Source organism: Mustelus asterias, chromosome 14 (genome assembly GCF_964213995.1).
Source record: "Mustelus asterias chromosome 14, sMusAst1.hap1.1, whole genome shotgun sequence".
Taxonomy (NCBI): Eukaryota; Metazoa; Chordata; class Chondrichthyes; order Carcharhiniformes; family Triakidae; genus Mustelus; species Mustelus asterias.
In genome coordinates this window covers 61,297,122-61,318,030 of record NC_135814.1, presented here as the reverse complement: position 1 = coordinate 61,318,030, position 20,909 = coordinate 61,297,122, and positions in this window count along the sequence as shown.

Below are 20,909 nucleotides of genomic sequence, written 5' to 3'. Positions count from 1 at the left end.
TATCTATTGAGGGATTTTCCTGGCGTGGTTTGACTTTTCCCTATCTGAAAATAGTCAGCACATTCGAAACAATAGCCTTCCTTCCCTCCCTTGCAACACCACCTCTGGAGTTCGCCAATGATCTAGTTTCAGCCTTCTTCTGTTCATTACCTTAGCAAACAACATGATATGAGATTAACTTTCATATGTGTTCACAATGATGGCACCAACACGTCCACATTGCTCCCTTTGAGCTCTTTACTGGTTCTGTACTGTCAAATTCGATATAAAACTTCAACTCCGAGATAAACCACAGCTTTCCCAGCTCAACGCCAAGAAGATTAATGTCATTTTCTTAGGACACTATAAGCACCCTTCCAGGAGAATCTTTCAGGTTGAATGAGACTGTACATTGTCTTGCATGATATTTCACCTTGGGCTGAGCTTTAAATGCTACACCCATTGGTTACCAAGGTAGCATTTTATAATGGTGGGGTGCAGGGCGGCGGTGGGGAGGGGGGAGGGACTGCTCAGTGGCCTGGAAAGAAAGCTGGCTGGAAGCCAACATGTTCCAAGGATGCCAGCCACCCCCTCCACCCCCCGCAAAATTGATTGCCATCATTATGAGCTTCAAGCCAATCTGATTAGCTTCCAACATCAGTAGACCTGGCAGTGCCAGAGCTCAGTAGTAGGTGATGCCAGGACAGCAAGGAGAAGCATGGAGGAGATCATAGCTGCAATAGAAGAGTAAGCCCCGGGACTCTCAGTGTGCTAGAGTTCAGGGAGGCGGGAAATAGGTTGGGGAGCTGGGTTCGGAGGGAGATGGGTTGGGGAGCTGGGTTCAGTGGGGGGGAGATGGGTTGGGGAGCTGCATTTGGGGGGGAGCTGGATTGGGGAGCTGGGTCCAGGGAGGCGGGAAATGGGTTGGGGAGCTGGGTTCAGTGGGGGGGAGATGGGTTGAGGAGCTGGGTTTGGGGGAGAGATGGGTTGGGGAGCTGGGTTAAGGTGGGGAGATGGGTTGGGAAGCTGGATTCGGGGGGGAGATGGGTTGGGGAGCTGGGTTGAGGGGGGGGGGAGATGGGTTGGGGAGCTGGGTTGAAGGGGGGGAGATGGGTTGGGGAGCTGGGTTTGGGGGGAGATGGGTTGGGGAGCTGGGTTAAGGGAAGCAGGAAATGGGTTGGGGAGCTGGGTTCGGGGGGAGATGGGTTGGGGAGCTGGGTTCGGGGGGAGATGGGTTGGGGAGTTGGGTTGAGGGGGAGTGGAGATGGGTTGGGGAGCTGGGTTCGGGGGGAGATGGGTTGGGGAGCTGGGTTCGGGGGGAGATGGGTTGGGGAGTTGGGTTGAGGGGGGGTGGAGATGGGTTGGGGAGCTGGGTTGAGGGGGGGGGAGATGGGTTGGGGAGCTGGGTTTGGGGGGAGATGGGTTGGGGAGCTGGGTTAAGGGAAGCAGGAAATGGGTTGGGGAGCTGGGTTCGGGGGGAGATGGGTTGGGGAGCTGGGTTCGGGGGGAGATGGGTTGGGGAGCTGGGTTGAGGGGGGGAGATGAGTTGGGGAGCTGAGTTCGGGGGAGATGGGTTGGGGGGGGGAGATGGGTTGGGGAGCTGGGTTGAGGGGGGAGATGGGTTGGGGAGCTGGGTTGAGGGGGGGGAGATGAGTTGGGGAGCTGGGTTGAGGGGGGAGATGGGTTGGGGAGCTGGGTTGAGGAGGGAGATGGGTTGGGGAGCTGGGTTGAGGGAGGGAGATGGGCTGGGGAGCTGGGTCCAGGGAGGGGAGACGAGTTGGGGATCAAGGTTTTGTAGGGCAGGTGGTAGTGGAAAAGAAAGGGGGAGTGACATCTAGAGGAGGTGCCCTCTCCCACCTTTCTTCACGTAGGTCATAAAAAATGGTCGGCCTACTGCTGCCCGCCTGCACATCCCAGCTCTGTTTGGCATGAGCACTGTATTATTCAGGTCAATAGGTTTGCTAACAGGCCAAATTGGCTTTTAATTTCTGATTTAAATGTGACACATGCTCTGCAGATTTTGCCGCTTGCCACTTAGTGTCAGCTGGCGTGTGGTTGGGAAGGTGGTGGGCTAGTATGCCCTGTACCTCCGCCCCAACAAATCCAGTCCCACCACTGCTTACTTCATTATACTCAATGTTGACCACCTTTGCCTCACTTTGCACTGCAGATTTTGCTTGTACATACCTTTGTAACTTCCAGATGACCATCAATGACCTTCTGGCTGGCATCCCATTGTCCTCCCTCCATAAATTTTAACTTGTCCAAAACTCCACTGTTCATGTCCTGTCCTGTGCTAAGTCTCATTCATCTATCATCCTATCCTTGCTGACCTCCACTAGATCTGTTCCTCAATTTATTTTATTTGAAACCTTATCTTTAATCCCTTTATCAGACCCTTCAATGTGCTGCTCCACCCTCTCCCTCTGCAGCCTCTCCTGGATACTTAAAGTTTATTTATTAGTCACAAGTAGGCTTACATTAACACTGCAATGAAGTCACTGTGAAAATCCCCTAGTCACCACACTCCAGCACCTGTTTGGGTACACTGAGGGAGAATGTAGCATGGCCAATACACCTAACCAGCACGTCTTTCGGACTGTGGAAGGAAACCGGAGCTTCCAGAGGAAACACACATAGACACGGGGAGAACGTGCAGACTCTGCACAGACAATGACCCACGCCAGGAATCGAATCCAGGTCTCTGGCACTGTGAGGCAGCAGTGCTAACCACTGTGCCACCATGTCGCCCCATTACTACTCATCCGTTTCAGATCCACCATTAATCTCTACTTCCCTTTGCTCCACCTTTGGCGGTGGACCTTCAGTCACTTTGGTTCTATTCTTTGCATCTTTCTTTTTAAACCTGCTTACCTCTCCACCTCCATTTCCATCTACTTCTCCAAAGTATCTGCACAGTTTAACTTTTGGTTTGATTTCATAAACTCTGTCCCAGGCTTAACGACCGTTCCCAATACTCTTAACTGGAGTGCCTTGGCATATTCTTATTTAGAGGCACTAAATAAATTCAAGTTGTTTATATAAATTCTTTCTTCGAATATTTTAACAGGCTCAACCATTACCTCCAGGGAAACACATAATTCAATTCCATACAATGGCCAATTTTACTTTTTGTTTTCATAAGTTCTGTAATTATTATTTCAGATATAAACTTCATGCATCATTACAAGAATTTACATTAATTATGGATTCATGTTTCCTCAATTGACCTCCAAATACTATAAAAATAATTCTCAGGAGCAGGTGATATTGTTATTGACATAAAAAAAGACAAAGCATTTCAGTGTCTCTTTTCAGTGAAGGTGTTAATATGTGTGGAAATCTATACATTAGCCTGTGTGTTGCTGTGTCCCTCCTTCCAAATTTGTACACACAGGGCAGGATTTTATGGCCCCACTCATCCCAAAACCGTAAAATCCCGCCTGAAGTCAACGGACCTTTCCATGGTCTGCCCCTCGCCCACTCCAATTCCCGTGGCGGGCGGGGTGGCAATATTCCAGCCACAATCTCCCTGTACACAGAGTGAACTACATCAAATTCTTCTTTAACAGGAAAAATTAATTTATACGTGGCAAAAAATAAAAATTTGGACAAAATTGTGGACTGGAAATAATAAAAAGTGAAAGCTGTGGTGAAAGAAATAAAGATTCCTGATGGTAAAATTAAACAGTTAGTCACAGATGATCAAATAGGTCGTTACTGAAAGTTGGATTTATTAAAATGAGCTCAGAAGATCAGCAGGAAATGGATGTTTGTTCTCTTTGAGATTATTGTGATTAGACTTGTTGATTAAGAAATGCAGCTAACATTTAAAAAATAATAAAAACTGTAGTGTTTCTCTGAAAAAAGTAAGCCAATTGTTGAATGTGCAACTGTAATTCTATGCTCATGAAAAAGTATTAAAACATGACTGTATTGGAAAAACCTATCACCTGAAGGAGAGTGTCAGCTCAGTGGAGGAAGGTCATTTATGCATTGCAGGGTTGATATCATTTTCATTTTCCCCTGTGTATTCTGCATACATGTATTAACCTAATTTGCATCTTATGACAGGAGTATTTGTATGCGATTTTGATTTGGTGTGTACTTAGGAGTACTGTTAAGGACTGTTAAGAGAGGGAAAATAAATTAATTACAGGAAGATAACTCCTTATTGGGGTTCAGTTTATGAACTTGAAATGTTAAAAATAGATAAAGCAAAATTGCAGAAGGAGGGACGGTTCATGTTGCAGGAAATGAAACTGGAGAGGTATTAAGTAGTTGGAGGAGTAGACAAGGAGAAAGGTTCCAACTGACGAGATAGAAATAGTGACTCATAATAATTGCAGTAGGGAATCTATAAAGAAGTATTTGGTTAGAATTGTACATGGAGGTGACGGAAACATTGTACCTCAGAACATAGTGGATGATCCATGTAGAGTCATTGGCTGGAATTTTACCGCCCTGCCCGCCACAGGAATCGGGGCAGACAATGGGAAAGTCCATTGACCTCGGGCGGGATTTTACGGTTTTGGGACGAGCGAGTTCGTAAAATCCCACCCATAGTGACACAGAGATATACAGCACAGAAACAGGCCACTCAGCCCAAATCGTCCATGCTGACCAGGTTTCCTAAACTGAACTAGTCCCATTTGCCTGCGTTTGGCCCATATCCCTCTAAACCTTTCCCATCCATGTACCTGTCCAAATGTCTTTCAAATGTTGTAATTGTACCCACCTCCACCACCTCCTCTGGCAGCTCATTCCATATACACATCACCCTCTGTGTAAAAGGTTGCCCTTCAGGTTCCTTTTAAATCCTTCTCCTCTCACCTTAAACCTATGCCCTCTCGTTTTGGACTCCTCTACCTTGGGGAAAAGATTTGGACTATTCACCTTATCTATGCCCCTCATGATTTGGGTTTTTAGTTGAGTTTATTTATTCGTGTCGCAAGTAGGCTTACAATTTATTAACTGCAATTTATTAACCTCTATGTTCCAGATAAAAAAGTCCCAGCCTATCCAGCCTCTCCTTATAATTCAAACCTTCTAGTCCCGGTAACATCCTTGTAAATCCTTTTTGCACCTAATGGGACATAGCAACAGGACATGGCAACAGGACATGGCAGGCAGTAGCCAACCAGCACTGGCAGCATCCAAATGTCACCCGCATCACAAGTGTTCACTCACCATATTCTTTCCTTACACAGGACAACCCAGCACACAATAGGTGCGAGAGAGAGAAGACGGGAGAGGGCATGCATGATCTCTGCCCCTTCTCAGAGTATGAGGAGTGTGGGCTGCCAAACTAGAACGGGAAGGCCGTGAATCTTCCGAAGATGATGGGGAGGCTGGCTTCCCCAACCATCCAGTGAGGAAGCATATTTAATCTCTGAGGGTGATGCTCGATGCAACGTCGGAGGCAGTCCATCCACTCACTCATTCTCTCCTCTGTCTATTTAAGGTGCCAGCAGGGAGAGGGTAAGGCCAGACCCTGAACCTGAGTCCAGCTCGCAGAGGAGTGAAGTGGATGATGATGACAAATTCTCACCTGTACAGCCATCACCTGCACCCTCCACCAGTAAGAAGTTTAACAACACCAGGTTAAAGTCCAACAGGTTTATTTGGTAGCAAAAGCCACACAAGCTTTCGGAGCTGCAAGCCCCTTCTTCAGGTGAGTGGGAATTCTGTTCACAAACAGAGCATATAAAGACACAAACTCAATTTACATGAATAATGGTTGGAATGCGAATACTTACAACTAATCAAGTCTTTAAGAAACAAAACAATGTGAGTGGAGAGAGCATCAAGACAGGCTAAAAAGATATGTATTGTCTCCAGACAAGACAGCCAGTGAAACTCTGTGGGGGTTACAAATAGTGGGACATGAACCCAATATCCCGGTTGAGGCCGTCCTCGTGTGTGCGGAACTTGGCTATCAGTTTCTGCTCAGCGACTCTGCGCCGTCGTGTGTCGCGAAGGCCGCCTTGGAGAACGCTTACCCGAATATCAGAGGCCGAATGCCCGTGACCGCTGAGGGAGGTGGTTGGGGGAGAGGTGGTTTGAGGGGTAGGGGCTAGATGGCCTAATGTTATGAAACCAAGTGGGATAAAGTCCCAGAGAACCAACACAGGCCTTTCAACCCTTCAGCATTAGCACTTGACAACTTCTGTGGCCACCCCGGATCTGTGTCCGGGGACAGCGGGCTAACTCCATCCCATAAGCCAGCCCAGGGAGACACATCTTGGTGGGCACTAGATCTAGTTTAAGCTGAGCCTCACACTCTGGTGGTCACTACATGGACATGTGTCCACAGCAGGAGGAGACAGGGAAAGCCTAGATCACCTGCACCCCAAGGGCAGCAGGGGAAGAGTTTTTGCTCAATGTGAGTCATCTGACAAGCCTCTGGAGGCAGGGTAACATCAGGCAGAGGTGTCAGAAGCTCTCAATAGCATAGCAAGAGAGGCAGTAGAGGCTGTCTGCCTGCTTACTGATGTCGTACATGGGCAACATGGTGGCACACTTATGGGATGGAGTTAGCCCGCTGTCCCCGGACACAGATCCGGGGTGGCCACAGAAGTTGTCAAGTGCCAATGCTGAAGGGTTGAAAGACCTGTGTTGGTTCTCTGGGACTTTATCCCACTTGGTTTCTTAACATTAGGCCATCTAGCCCCTACCCCTCAAACCACCTCTCCCCCAACCACCTCCCATGCCCATACCTGCGTGGCACGGTGGCACAGTGGTTAGCACTGCTGCCTCACAGCATCAGGGACCCGGGTTCAATTCCCGGCTTGGGTCACTGTCTGTGTGGAGTCTGCACGTTCTCCCTGTGTCCCTGTAAGTTTCCTCCGGGTGTTCTGACTTCCTCCCACAGTCTGAAACACGTGCTGCAAGATGCATTGGCCATGCTGAATTCCTTCTCAGCGCACTGTTGTGCCTGCCGCACAGTCTGTTTTAACCCTTACACGATGGACAAAGAATTGCGAGTAGATTTCTTGTTAGTACAACCGATATTTATTTAAAACACACAATCAATAATCAAGCACCCAACCAACAATAAGTTATCCTACAGAAAATACTAAAGTTCAAGTCCAATACTAGATCTTGACCTAACTTTGCATGACTGGCAAGTACCCAAGCAGATATTGGTCTTTATCTGTGTGCTGGGCTCTATAGTCCTCTGCGTAGTCTGGTCCTTTGGTCTGGTCTGGCACTCTGGCTCTATGTCTGGTAAACAACCCAGTTTGACCAGAAAGTCCCTTTTGTCCTGGAGATGGCCCATATCCTGTGTATTCAGTTGTCTGAGCTGCAGTCTGTTTATCTCTGTCTTTTAGGCGGCAGCCTGCTGTTTTAGTTCTTGCCCAATTGTCCGAGAGTGCTTCACAAATCACCATTTTAGGTGGCCCATTTGGCCACAGTACCCAAACAGGCGCTGGAGTGTGGTGACTAGGGGATTTTCACAGTAACTTTATTGCAGTGTGAATAACTTGTGACTGATAAATAAACTTTCCCTTTCTAATAATACTGACATGTGCATATGCTGAGGTCTCCGTGGGGAAGATGACGGATGCTATGGAGAACATGCTCCAGGATCCCCACAAGACTTCTTTCTTCCCCTGCCCCTTTTGGCCTTCTCACCCACCCTGTCTCTTTGTGCCTCTCCTCCCTTTATCTGTACCATAACCACCCTCCCTCCAAACCCAGTCAGCACACATCATCCACCTGCTCCAGCTGCCCACCTATTGCTTCATCCATCCATCCCGGCAAGTCCTGGCATGTGGACGTCATGTTAGTTCAGTCACATTCTGGACCAGTGTGAAATTCTGCTGGTGAGGCAGTTGATCAGAATAAGGAGGACAATTCTAATTGGGTGTTACTTTTAATCTCAACAATGAGATGCAAAAATGGCTTCCCAATGGCAGTTGGTGGGAATTGAGATCTGCCATCTAGCCCGCCACGATGGTCGGGACCACAAGTTCCTGACATCGGGAAACCAATTTTTCACCCTTATTGTTTTGTTCCCCCCCCCCACACCCACCGCCGCCCACCATGAACACCGCCAATGATGGGAGGGAACAATTCTGTCCATAGTGACTCCCTAGCCTGGATTTACGCTCCTGAGACAGTTGCACCAAGCTGGGAGATCTCCTACCTCACTATGCTGACCTTGGCAAAAAGGGCCCTGAATGGTGGCATTTTCAATGTGGGGCAAGGTTTTGAGACGGAGTCAACTTGCTGTCCCCGGACACAGATCAGGGGTGACCACAGGAGCTGTCACGTGCCAAGATTGAAGGATTAAAAGGCCTGTGTTGGTTCTCTAGGACTTTGTCCCACTTGGTTTCTTACAATTAGGCCTTCTCGCCCTTACCCCTCAAACTACCTCTTCCCCAATCACCTCCCATGCTCCCCACCCATCCCCATGGCTTATTATAGCTCTTATGCCAACTCAATGCCAACCCATGTCAATTAAGGTCCCACCACTTTTTTCCCTTACACCCTCCTTACCAATTCATCCAATATCCTCAATGGTCAGACCTTAGGAGCCATGTTGTGATGAATAAAATAAAGTTCTTGGTACCTATTACTGACTTAACTGTATAAACCATTCATAAAAACAAACATTTGTATTCAGAACCTCACATCAGAGACAACTAATCTCTTTGAGCTGTCAATCAAACTTTGTGCTTGCAACCCCCACTATGATAATGATACGTTGCAGAAAGCAGTTGAGTATTAGTAGTTCTATAATGGTTGCACTTAGGGTTATGTCAACAAACAACTATTAAAACTGATAGAGCAGATTTTTTTCAACTCTCAGAGGCATGCAGGCAGTTTTTTTTACAATTATTTAAAAGAATGGCCATTTAAATGACTTAACAGCTAAAAGTCCTACAGACCATATTTACCCTTCATGAACATCCAGGAGTTCTCTAAAAAGTTGTAACTCCCACACTGCAGTAAAATTTAGTTCTTTGGGGGAAGGGGGAAATGCAGAGTAGTTAGCACTGCTGCCTCACAGCATTAGGGACTCGGGTTCTTTTCTGGCCACGGGTGACTGTGTGAAGTTGTGAATGTTCTTCCTGTTTCCACCCACAGTCAAAAGATGTGCAGGTTAAGTGGATTGGCTATGCTAAATTGTCTCTTTGTGTCCAAGCGTCCAATGGCAAGTACAGGGAAGTGCATTTGCATGCATCTGCATGTCATGCATGCTCAATAAAAGGCTTTCTGCATCTAAAAACTAACTGTGCTTCCTGTATCCAGATCAAAACACATCTCATATATCCAATATTAATTAAAGTTAAAGTTAAAGTTTATTTATTAGTCACAAGTAGGGTTTACATTAACACTTCAATGAAGTTACTGTGAAATTTCCCCTAATCTCATGGCATGAAGTCTAGCATATTCCTCTTAGGATATTCACTGATGAACCACTCATGATAGATAACAAGCACACAATGGCAAACCGCACAACACACCATCTGACATATTCACCAAACAATCTTGACCTTTATTTCAACAGAGATTGCGAATGTTTCCTTTGAAATAATTGTGAAATCCATTCAGTGTTTGTGTTGATTCAACTTCGGCACCCATTTTTTTAGACTTCAGCAAGAACATCACACACGTACAACACTTGGTCAAGCTCAGATTTCATACAAAATTGCAATATTTGAATATTTAAATGGTGAAAATTCTATCATTATGACTTTAAAATCTGCAGAAGTAACAGGGTAAATAAGTTAATGGCTGATCATTTTTGCTGATAAGATGGGAGGGGTTGAGTATAATAAAATGTTGATGTAACTTTGGACGATTTGAAATAATTTGGATGTAAACTTGTAACAACAAGGGAAGGAAATTAACAAGTGAGGATGGCTAAAGACTCATGAAGCAAAAGGAGAAAATAGATTGTATGCAAGAATTGCAACTTAATGTTCAGTCATTAAAATTATTGGTACGGGGAACGGCACAGTGGCAGAGTGGTTAGCACTGCTGGCTCACAGCTCCAGGAATCTGGGTTCGGTTCCAGCCTTAGGTGACTGTGTGGAGTTTGCATGTTTGCATCCCTTTGTCTGCGTGGATTTCCTCCGGGTGCTCTGGTTGCCTCCCACAGTGCAAAGATGTGCAGGTTATATGGATGCTAAATTAGTGTCCCAAGATGTGTAGGTTAGATGGATTAGCCATCGTATATTTGTGGGATTACAGGGTGAGATACTCTGTCAGAGAGTTGGTGCGGACTCGTTGGGCCAAATGGCTTCTTCTGCACTGTCGGGATTCTATGATTGTGGGAAAGGAGGATGTGAATTATTAATAAATATATAGGAATGAATTGAGGGTTCGAGGATTAGGTGCAGCCTAATGATAAAATGTCCTGTGTTGCTGAATTATGGTGTTTTCATTTAGAGGGGCAGTCATTGAACTGATCGGGAACCCCTTGTCACAGGTGAAAGTGTAATGAAATGTTGCTGTAACTTTGGACGATTTGAATTAATTGGGACGCAGCTATATTCAATTTAATATTGTTCATAGAGATAACAATCAATAATGACATTACATCGAATATTGTGGTTAGGATAAAACTAATGAGTACTTAGTTTGGCTGCATCTGAGTTCATTCGAAAGCAGAAGTCAAAATTGCAATGTTTCAATAATCTTAGAATGAGGACGGAATCTATGACAGCAAAGAATAAGTATATAAAAACGAGTCACCGTGGCAGAATTTTAGTAGCACTGCATTGAGCACAGAAACGTTGCAAAATAATCCATGATCAATCCCACCATAAACATTGAGAAACTTGTGGCCAAGTCCTCAAGAACTCAAGTCTGTTATCTGAATATCCTGCGTGGACAAAGCAGTAAATTGAGCAATCAGACCCACTTAATGCGAATTGAAGGTTGCTGCAAATTGGATAATAAATTAGCTTGTTAATAGAAAACAGGATAGATGTTAATGGGATAATTGCACAGCTATCACCCGCAGCATTGTCCAGAGATCAATCCTGTAATTCCCTTCATAATATTTATAAACTACACAGCTACCACCTCAGACTCAGCAGAGAACCGTAGTCTCTTTGTGTACTGCATGAGATCAAGTCTACCCTCCCGACCACCAATCCACAATGAAGACTACCTTTTTAAAAAAAGTTTATTTATTAGTCACAAGTAGGCTTACATTAACACTGCAATGAAGTTACTGTGAAATGATCGCCACACTCTGGCGCCTGTTTGGGTGCACTGAGGGTGAATTTAGCATGGCCAATTCACCTAACCTGCACATCTTTGGACTGTGGGAGGAAACCAGATCACCCGGAGGAAACCCATGCAGACACAGGGAGAATGTACAAACTCCACACAGACAGTGACCCAAGCCGAGAATCGAACCGGGTCCCTGGCGCTGTGAGGCAGCAGTGCTAACCACTGTGCCACCGTGCCATCCCACCTACTCTAACGCAAATCTACACCCCACCCTTCCACTACCACTAAAACCCTGCTCCATAACTTCATTATTTTGTGACTTGGGGTGGCATTTTCCATTTTGGAGATTAAGTGCGGTGGCGGGCAGGAAGTTTGGTGTGAATGCTGGGCAGGGGGTTGGAATAATCTGCTTTTCAGCTCATTAACTATACATCAATGAAAAGCTCATTGAATCTCTTGGTGGTTGAACAGGGATTGGTCCACCCCACTGTTATCTCATGGGGTCAAAGGCCCTGGCACCATATTTACGCGGCACCCTCTCAAGATAGCACTCGCTACAGGTCAGCTCTGCTGTTTTGTTCTGCTTCTCAGTGGCACCCAAAAGAAGCAAACTTTCTGCTCTGCTGTTCAGCGAGGCCTCGCTCGGGATTTGCCTTCAAGCTGTCCAGGAAAGGAGGGAGGTCCTCTTTTCCCTCTTTGCAATGGGAGCAGGAACTCCACCCACCTGACCATGCCAGCCGCCAGGGAAGTCACCGCCTGTGGCCAGCAACTAAAGGACTGCCCTGAAGTGCGCGCGCCTCCAAATTCTCAGTGTTAGTCAGATACCTGAGGGTTAGAGTCCACAGGGATGCAAGGTATGACTGTCAGATAGGACATCAGCACTGAATGTCTGTCAACATCTTTAAGATCATCATCTCATGTAAGATCCTGCACAAATGGCATCTTATTCCCTCACTGGGGAGGCTCAACAGATTCAAAAGGCATATGTGCTTCTGAACTGTTCTTTCATCTGTAGTATTAAAAATCAATCCATCTGTCTTTGTGTAGGACAAGGTCACCCACAACAGAAGGGAGAGAGCAAAGGCTGGAGGGTAGAGTACTGAGGACACTCTCCTCCCACAAGTGGCAGACGGCAGAGCTCACTGCAGAGGAGAGAAAATTTTCCAGTGTGAAAGGTGTGATGAGCCTCCACCAACAAGCCAGTGAGGCTCCATGCTGCATACATCGACCACATGGGGACAATGACTGTGTGTGACCTATAATGCTGGAGCCTGCCTAGTCAATCATTAATTATCTCTTCTCTCTATCCCATTGCTGACAAGAAAAGGTGGAGGAAGACCATGAGCTAGCGTCCCTACCCAAGCCATCAGATCACCTCGGATGAGGATGCGAAGGAACCATCAGATGAAACCCTGACACTGCATTCATCTGCGCACTCCACCAGCGCATATACACGCACCACATTCTTGAGTAGGCTCGGGGTAACAATCTATTGATCACTGCATAGGCACAGGCCCACTGCAGGTGGAGGCAGTGACAGCCTCGGTCTCTGACACTCAGAAAACTGCTGGAGACCAGGCCCTGATGAGGTCGATGACAAGCCTCTGGAATTGGCCCTGAGGGAAATGTTGGAGATGCAGAGATAGGCAGGAGAACATTAGGCAGGGTTGTTAGAGGTTGTCAGCAGACTGGATCGAAGGATGGAGGACTCTGTTCATGTTTTGTCTAATGCCATGGGTCCAGCATGTAAGCACACCAAAGTCTTCATGGGACAGGCAGTGGCTGCCTTGGCGATCCAGGTCCATCAGTAGCTGTCAGATTTGCACTCAGGCGCGCACACCATCACTCAAGCCATTGGTACATTCCAGCAGTGGCTCAGTGAGAGAGTGATGGAACACCTTGACTCTCCTCCAGATGCCCTTCTCCTCAAGGAGTCTAGGAGGGAGCCCGGGCATTCAAAGAAAGGAGGAGCACCAGCCAGGCACACCGGGGCAAACACCCAGGACAGACAACAGTGCACAGCAGTCAGCAGGTTGACTCCATCTCTGTGGATTTTGGACCTGTGCTGTAACATAGCAATGGGGTTAGAAAAATTTAATTTTTTTGAATTGTGATGACACTGTGCCTTTAAGAAATGTATTTATATTATGTTTCATGTGAGGGGTATATTTAAAGTTCAGCTCTGATTTACCTGGTGCCGATCTGTCTGCAAACCAGGCAGCTCCATGCTAAGAATGCAAGAGAATAATTGACCCGAGATAATGAGGTGTTTGCTTTAATCTGAGCGAATGTATTTTTGTTTATTTTTGGTTTTTCCCCTGGGGTTTCAGTGTGGGGTTTGATTAGGTTGATTGACAAGAGAGAGAGAGAGTCACATGAATGGGTGGTGCTAAGCTTACAGGAAAAAACAGTTTAGTTTCTGCTTGATCCTGAAAGAAGCAAGAGGTGTTTTTTTCTCTCTGTCTCTGGAGGCTGCTGTTTGAGTGTCAGAAGATAGATGTCTTTCTGTATCTCGCTCCAGAAGTGTTCAAAGACTTGAGGGTTGGCAGTACATGTACCAGCATGTAAGCCTCTGTTGTTTGCGAACTGATTTTTGAAGAGGAGTTTAAATCTATGAGGAATATTGCTTAAATTGGAACAAATAGAGATAGATTAGCTGTTAAGAATTGTATTTTGTCATGTTTAAGAATTTCAATTAGTAAAAATTAAGGTAATTAATTTGTCACATTTAAACTGTTTTGTTAAAATGAAGTTGTTTTGATAAAAGCTTTCTAATGGGTCAATATAATCATACCTGGAGTGAAACACACATGCCAAATATTAAAAAAAAGTTGGGGTCTAGTCTAATTTCATAATATACCTTGGTGTTTCTGTTCTGGTCCCTAACAGAATGTACAATGGTGGCGCAGGTGTTCATTCACAACATATACTATTGTAAATCTATTTCACATTCATCTATCTCCATATCTCAGATATTCAATGCCTGCATTCATTCTAAGATCCATTATGAATCCCCCTCCCCTCTATTATCTCCCATCTGGATCCTCATTCCAATTAATTCTCACTCAATCTCATCACAGCAAATCATCTTTAGTTTTACATTTGCATCTACAGAGACACTTTACATGTGAAAATGATGGCTGGACAATGCACATGTAACCCTTTGATGTCATGTGGACATTATTTGACCCCAGGAGAGTTGTTCATCAAGGCTAGTGATTATCCGAATACTGTCACACTGAAGTCTGCACTCTGTAGGAAATAACAAGTGTATGTCACAACTAATGTTAGAATCTTTTCTCCCAAGTGTACATTAATGGCATTTATTTTCTAGTTGTGAGTTTTTGTGAAAATTTGTATTCATCATCAAGTACTCGAGCCTATCACGTCTCTCTGCAGTGTGTTTTTGTCTGCATGTTTAAGATTGAATGTTATTAGTTATTAGCTCCCCGTGGATGATGCTGAGCGATGAACGTTATTTCTTCTCTGTGACATTCGAAATGTCTGTTGGACAAGAATGAGTGTGTCTGTCAGAGGTGAGTGCTCATCCTGATGAAGCCATCTACTTACCTGTGAGGGCCTAACTTTGCTCCTGAATGGCTGCCTTGCAATGCTTTTGGCATCCTTCTATAAAGGTACAGAACGCAAATTGATGTGGAATTCATTGCGTGACTGTACACTCATTGACTTAGGTTAGATAGAAATGATTGTCCACCTCACAAAGGCCAATGTTGAGGACTGAAATGGGGTGAAAGCTATGCTCCAGCACATATCCTGAGTGCTCAGCAGGATTGATGACTGGGCCACGTCTCTCCAAGGTACTGAGGCAATGTAGGGTGTAGACTTGGCAGGTCTCCCATGAATGCCGGGTCATGAGTGTTTGTAAGTAATCAAACCATGGGCCTACTGAACCACGGTCTGTGAGGACAATGCAAACAGAGCTTACTTGGATGCATGCTGTACCCTAACACTTCATTGCATCCTGATGTCCAAAGGCATACTGAGGCTCAGTAGCAAGGTGAAGCCTCTCCATTATTCATCTTTCAGAGCCGGTATTTGGAGAGATGGTGCTGTCCGGATGTTCCTCCCTCTTGAGCCAATCAAGTGCTAGCCATCGATGAATGGTTTTGCTGTGAGCATTACCTTGCTGTCATCCTGGCATCCATGTTTGCAATGGCATTTCAGCCACTTGAAGGCTGCCATGGTCACTGACTTGTTGATATCATGGTTGAATGGACTGCACGATGTGTACTTGCTTCAGGATGTGTACCAGTGGGTTACTAAGCCCATTCCACAATGGCCACATATCCTCAAGGATACCGTGCCATCCAAGAATAGCGACATCATTCAGGATGAAGGTGATTTATGCTGCTTCCATGATCATTATGAAATTGATGATCATTCCTGATATGTTGGCGCTGGCAATGAAAATATTGTTGTACTCCCCACATGGAAATCTGAAGAGAATTTTAATCGTGGAAATTTGCCTTTGCCTTGTTCCTCCTGGATTCTTGTAGCTATGAGGTTGTCTCGGGCATCTCTGCTGCATCAAGCCCATGCAACGGCATCCTCATGTGGTTCGTCTGAATCCTTGCCCTCTATAGAGTCATCTCCTCCCAATACCTCCTCATTCGAGAAAGTATCTAGGTCTTCAATGTCTCCCGCTTGCAATGCAATGCCATGTTGCGCTCTTTTGCAGTTCAACTACCTGGTTGATCCTGCCAGTAGTATATGCTTGTCTCAAAGATTAAGCCATGCGTGTCTAAGTACACACGGTCGGTACAATGAAACTGTGAATGGCTCATTAAATCAGTTATAGTTGCTTTGATCACTCCAACCGTTACTTGGATAACTGTGGTAATTCTAGTGTGGGACACTCTCTGTGGTGAGTATTGTTGAGCTTCGCCTGACCTGTCCAAACATCAAAAAACTATCTTTCAGAGGCCAATAGTCTGCTCTGTTCTGGACCTTGTGGCAGGATGTGCAACATTGGACTTTTCCTCAGATGCACTCTGCAAATGACAAATAGTCGTCATTAACCATGTCTTATCACCAAGGAGATGTGGAGATGCCGGCGTTGGACTGGGGTAAACACAGTAAGAAGTTTAACAACACCAGGTTAAAGTCCAACAGATTTATTTGGTTGCAAAAGCCACAAGCTTTCGGAGCCTTAAGCTCCTTCTTCAGGTGAGTGGGAATTCTGTTCACAAACAGGGCATATAAAGACAGAGACTCAATTTACAGAATAATGGTTGGAATGCGAATACTTACAGCTAATCAAGTCTTAAAGGTACAAACAATGTGTGTGGAGAGAGCATTAAGACAGGTTAAAGAGATGTGTATTGTCTCCAGACAGGACAGCCAGTGAGACTCTGCAGGTCCAGGCAAGCTGTGGGGATTACAGATACTGTGACATGAACCCAATATCCCGGTTGAGGCCGTCCTCATGTGTGCGGAACTTGGCTATCAGTTTCTGCTCAGCGACTCTGCACCGTCGTGTGTCGTGAAGGCCGCCTTGGAGAACGCTTACCTGAATATCAGAGGCCGAATGCCCGTGACCGCTGAAGTGCTCCCCAACAGGAAGAGAACAGTCTTGCCTGGTGATTGTCGAGCGGTGTTCATTCATCCGTTGTCGCAGCGTCTGCATGGTTTCCCCAATGTACCATGCCTCGGGACATCCTTTCCTGCAGCATATCAGGTAGACAACGTTGGCCGAGTTGCAAGAGTATGTACTGTGTACCTGGTGGATGGTGTTCTCACGTGAGATGATGGCATCTGTGTCGATGATCCGGCACGTCTTCCAGTACTTCGTCGTCCAGTACTTCCCTGGAGCGGAGAAGCTACGGCATCTCCTCCGGAGCCTTCAACATGTCATTGATGAAGACGAACATCTCGCCAAGGCCATCCCCATACCCCCACTTCTTGCCTTCAAACAACCGCACAACCTCAAACAGACCATTGTCTGCAGCAAACTACCCAGCCTTCAGGAGAACAGTGACCACGACACCACACAACCCTGCCACAGCAACCTCTGCAAGACGTGCCGGATCATCGACACGGATGCCATCATCTCACGTGAGAACACCATCCACCAGGTACACGGTACATACTCTTGCAACTCGGCCAACGTTGTCTACCTGATACGCTGCAAGAAAGGATGTCCCGAGGCATGGTACATTGGGGAAACCATGCAGACGCTGCGACAACGGATGAATGAACACCGCTCGACAATCACCAGGCAAGACTGTTCTCTTTCTGTTGGGGAGCACTTCAGCGGTCACGGGCATTCGGCCTCTGATATTCGGGTAAGCGTTCTCCAAGGCGGCCTTCATGACACACGATGGCGCAGAGTCGCTGAGCAGAAACTGATAGCCAAGTTCCGCACACATGAGTACGGCCTCAACCGGGATATTGGGTTCATGTCACACTATCTGTAATCCCCATAGCTTGTCTGGACCTGCAGAGTCTCACTGGCTGTCCTGTCTGGAGACAATACACACAAAGAACAAAGAACAAAGAACAGTACAGCACAGGAAACAGGCCCTTCGGCCCTCCAAGCCTGCGCCGCTCCTTGGTCCAACTAGACCAATCGTTTGTATCCCTCCATTCCCAGGCTGCTCATGTGACTATCCAGGTAAGTCTTAAACGATGTCAGCGTGCCTGCCTCCACCACCCTACTTGGCAGTGCATTCCAGGCCCCCACCACCCTCTGTGTAAAAAACGTCCCTCTGATATCTGAGTTATACTTCGCCCCTCTCACCTTGAGCCCGTGACCCCTCGTGATCGTCACCTCCGACCTGGGAAAAACACCTCTTTAACCCTCTCTTAATGCTCTCTCCACACACATTATTTGTACCTTTAAGACTTGATCAGCTGTAAGTATTCGCATTCCAACCATTATTCTGTAAATTGAGTTTGTGTCTTTATATGCCCTGTTTGTGAACAGAACTCCCACTTACCTGAAGAAGGAGCTTAAGGCTCTGAAAGCTTGTGGCTTTTGCAACCAAATAAACCTGTTGGACTTTAACCTGGTGTTGTTAAACTTCTTACTGTTATCACCAAGGAGCCAACCCACTAAGCTCCAAACTCCTTCAAATATTTCTGATACCTGGGGTGACTCAGAATATATAAGTTGTGTGAGCTCCCTGGGTACAAACATGCCGGTTCTGAGAGAATTCCTTTTCTATTGATGAATCTCACAGGCTGTGCCAGGGAGATCTCAAGGCCACACGGGTACAGTCAATGGCACCCTGCACTTGCAGGAAGCCTGAAATCATAGCAAATTCGACAGCTCTGGCAATTTGGCTTGCTTTATCCATGCAGAACTGCACATGATGGGGTTCGCTTTACTGAAAAGGACATTTGCCACGACCCTTATGTGTGATTGATTGTGTGATCCTGCAAAAGTCTCCAACGAGCCCTGGAAGGATCTGCAGGCAAAAAACTTCAATGCAGCAGTAGCCTTCAGAGCAACCAGCATTGAATGCCCTCCAATCAATGCCATGTGCGTTCCTCATGGAGAATGTGATAATTGTGAGCTACCACATCCCGAGACAATCAAAGACATCCACAGCACTGTCTTTTACTTATCTTGATGTATGCACTATATCTTTGTGGTGTTTTTCACTTCTCGCCAGCACCTGAGTCTTCTTAGGGACCCGCTGGCCATGGTTCCTCAGGATAATGGTCTTCCCTCACTGTGTCAATTTGTAATAAGCCCTTCTCCTCCTGATTCTAATCAAATCTATCAAGCCAGCAGTGCTGCATGCTGCCTGCATTCTCCATTCCTGCTTGTATCTGTGAACTGAGAACTGCGAACAATTGAGCAATCAATGGTAGTTCTCGTTAAATGGTCTCTCTCCATATACAAGGCAGGAATCCAGTCTCTAACACTTGACTTGCCCTCAGGCTGTACATTGGCATACTAAGGCCACTCCTTTGCAGGATGAGATTGTCCTGGACGATGACTGGTGGCTGAGCCAATCCCTCAGATGTAACTATGTATTCATAAAAAGGGTCTTACTTAGGTTCAAAGACCCTAAGTCCCCGACTCACTTGTCCTTCAACGGCCTTGATGATAACTATGGATACCCAGTCCTTGTGGCAATGTCCTGACTGCGAGCATGGTGCCTTGAATGTCATGACCAGTACACTGGGGACATGGAGGCTTCTGGGCCCATACTGCCTCTCCACAACAGCCATGGCTCTTGATTGTTTGTCCGTCTAGCTATTCTCACAGCCTCTGTAAGGATCAGATCCCAATTAAGACCTTATGCATCGCAGATCTAAATTTAATGGATTCTCACTGAAATGTGCAACATTAAGAAAAGCCAAGTTCACTCATTGTGTATTAGACCCTCAATTCCAGCACTTTCTTCTTTTCCTGTCCATTACCACCCCTCTCCTACTTCAGCCCTCCCCGCTTTTACTGTTTCCTCCTCTGCTTAGTGACTGCTGTTTGCTTGACAATGTCCAACTATTTGAGATATAGTTCCCCATGTGAAGGCTAATGTAGAAACGCTGTATGAATGCATTAAGCTGGGTTAACTCACTGAGAATCTGAATTTTTTTAAGGAAACGCATGCAATAAAAATGATGATAATTTGAATATTTCAATCCTTATTCCTGCACTTGAGAAAAGATCACTAATGATGTTTGGGAAGACATTGGACCATACTTTGCTGCAGCTGAATGACACCTGCCATGAATTAGGCTTGCCCTGCACCCCATAGTTCAAAATGATTTTGCTTACTAAGTCGCCGAATGTTGAGGCCATAACAGTGCAGAAACATGACATCCAGAGCCTGAGTGAGCAGAGTAATCAGCAGGATATCCCCTTGGTGAGATTTAAGAACTGAGAAGTAAATGGTGATAGGGCTCTGCCCTTCCACCCACTCTCTACAAACTCCCATTGTGCAATGCCAAACTCTGCCCTTCCAACAATCTCTCATGCCCCCCCCGCATGCCATGTTAAGGCATTTCCATACTTATTGACCATTCTATGCTGTAGTACCAATGAATCCTGCAGTAACTGTAGTATGTCAAAAAAGATTTTTAAATAATCATTCATAATAGAAATTAAAAATAATCATTTCATGATAAGCCAATAAAAGTGTCAATCATGCAGAGCCTTGAAAGTATCAAAAGCAAAAATCACTCCTGAAACCATTTCATGTTGTGCAAACAAATATTGTGAAATTGACAGCAGAGATCAATGAGCCTGAGCTGTCAAATCAAGTAATATTTTCCCTGGGGTGCAGGTGTTTCAACAAGCATAATGGATGTCTGGGCTCTTCACCGAGCCCTATGATGTATTCTTGGCTGAGAGCCCAGACAACCATTACTATTGTTGAAACCACTGTGCCCCAAAGAAAGCATTGCAGATGGGAATGGGGGTGCGAGGGGCCATTGGGGGAGTGGGAGGTATGAGGTGGCATAGATGGGGCATGAGGAATGTTTGGGCAGTGAGAGCTGGTGGGCATTTGTGTTCAGTGACAAAGTCCTCAGCATCGAGGTATGCCTTTTAAACAGACCACCCCCACACCCAGCAGGCCTGTGGCTGCCTCCAAACTTATTCACAGATTGGCTGGCCCTGGCAAAAGATCCCAGCTTTGCAAACATTGTCTCCCAAGGCAGGCAGACAAAGCCCGGAATTTTTCCGACTTCCGCCACCCGCCTCAGGTATGAAAATCCACGGCAAAAAGAGGAGCGGGGGAAGGTAATGGAAAAGAGGC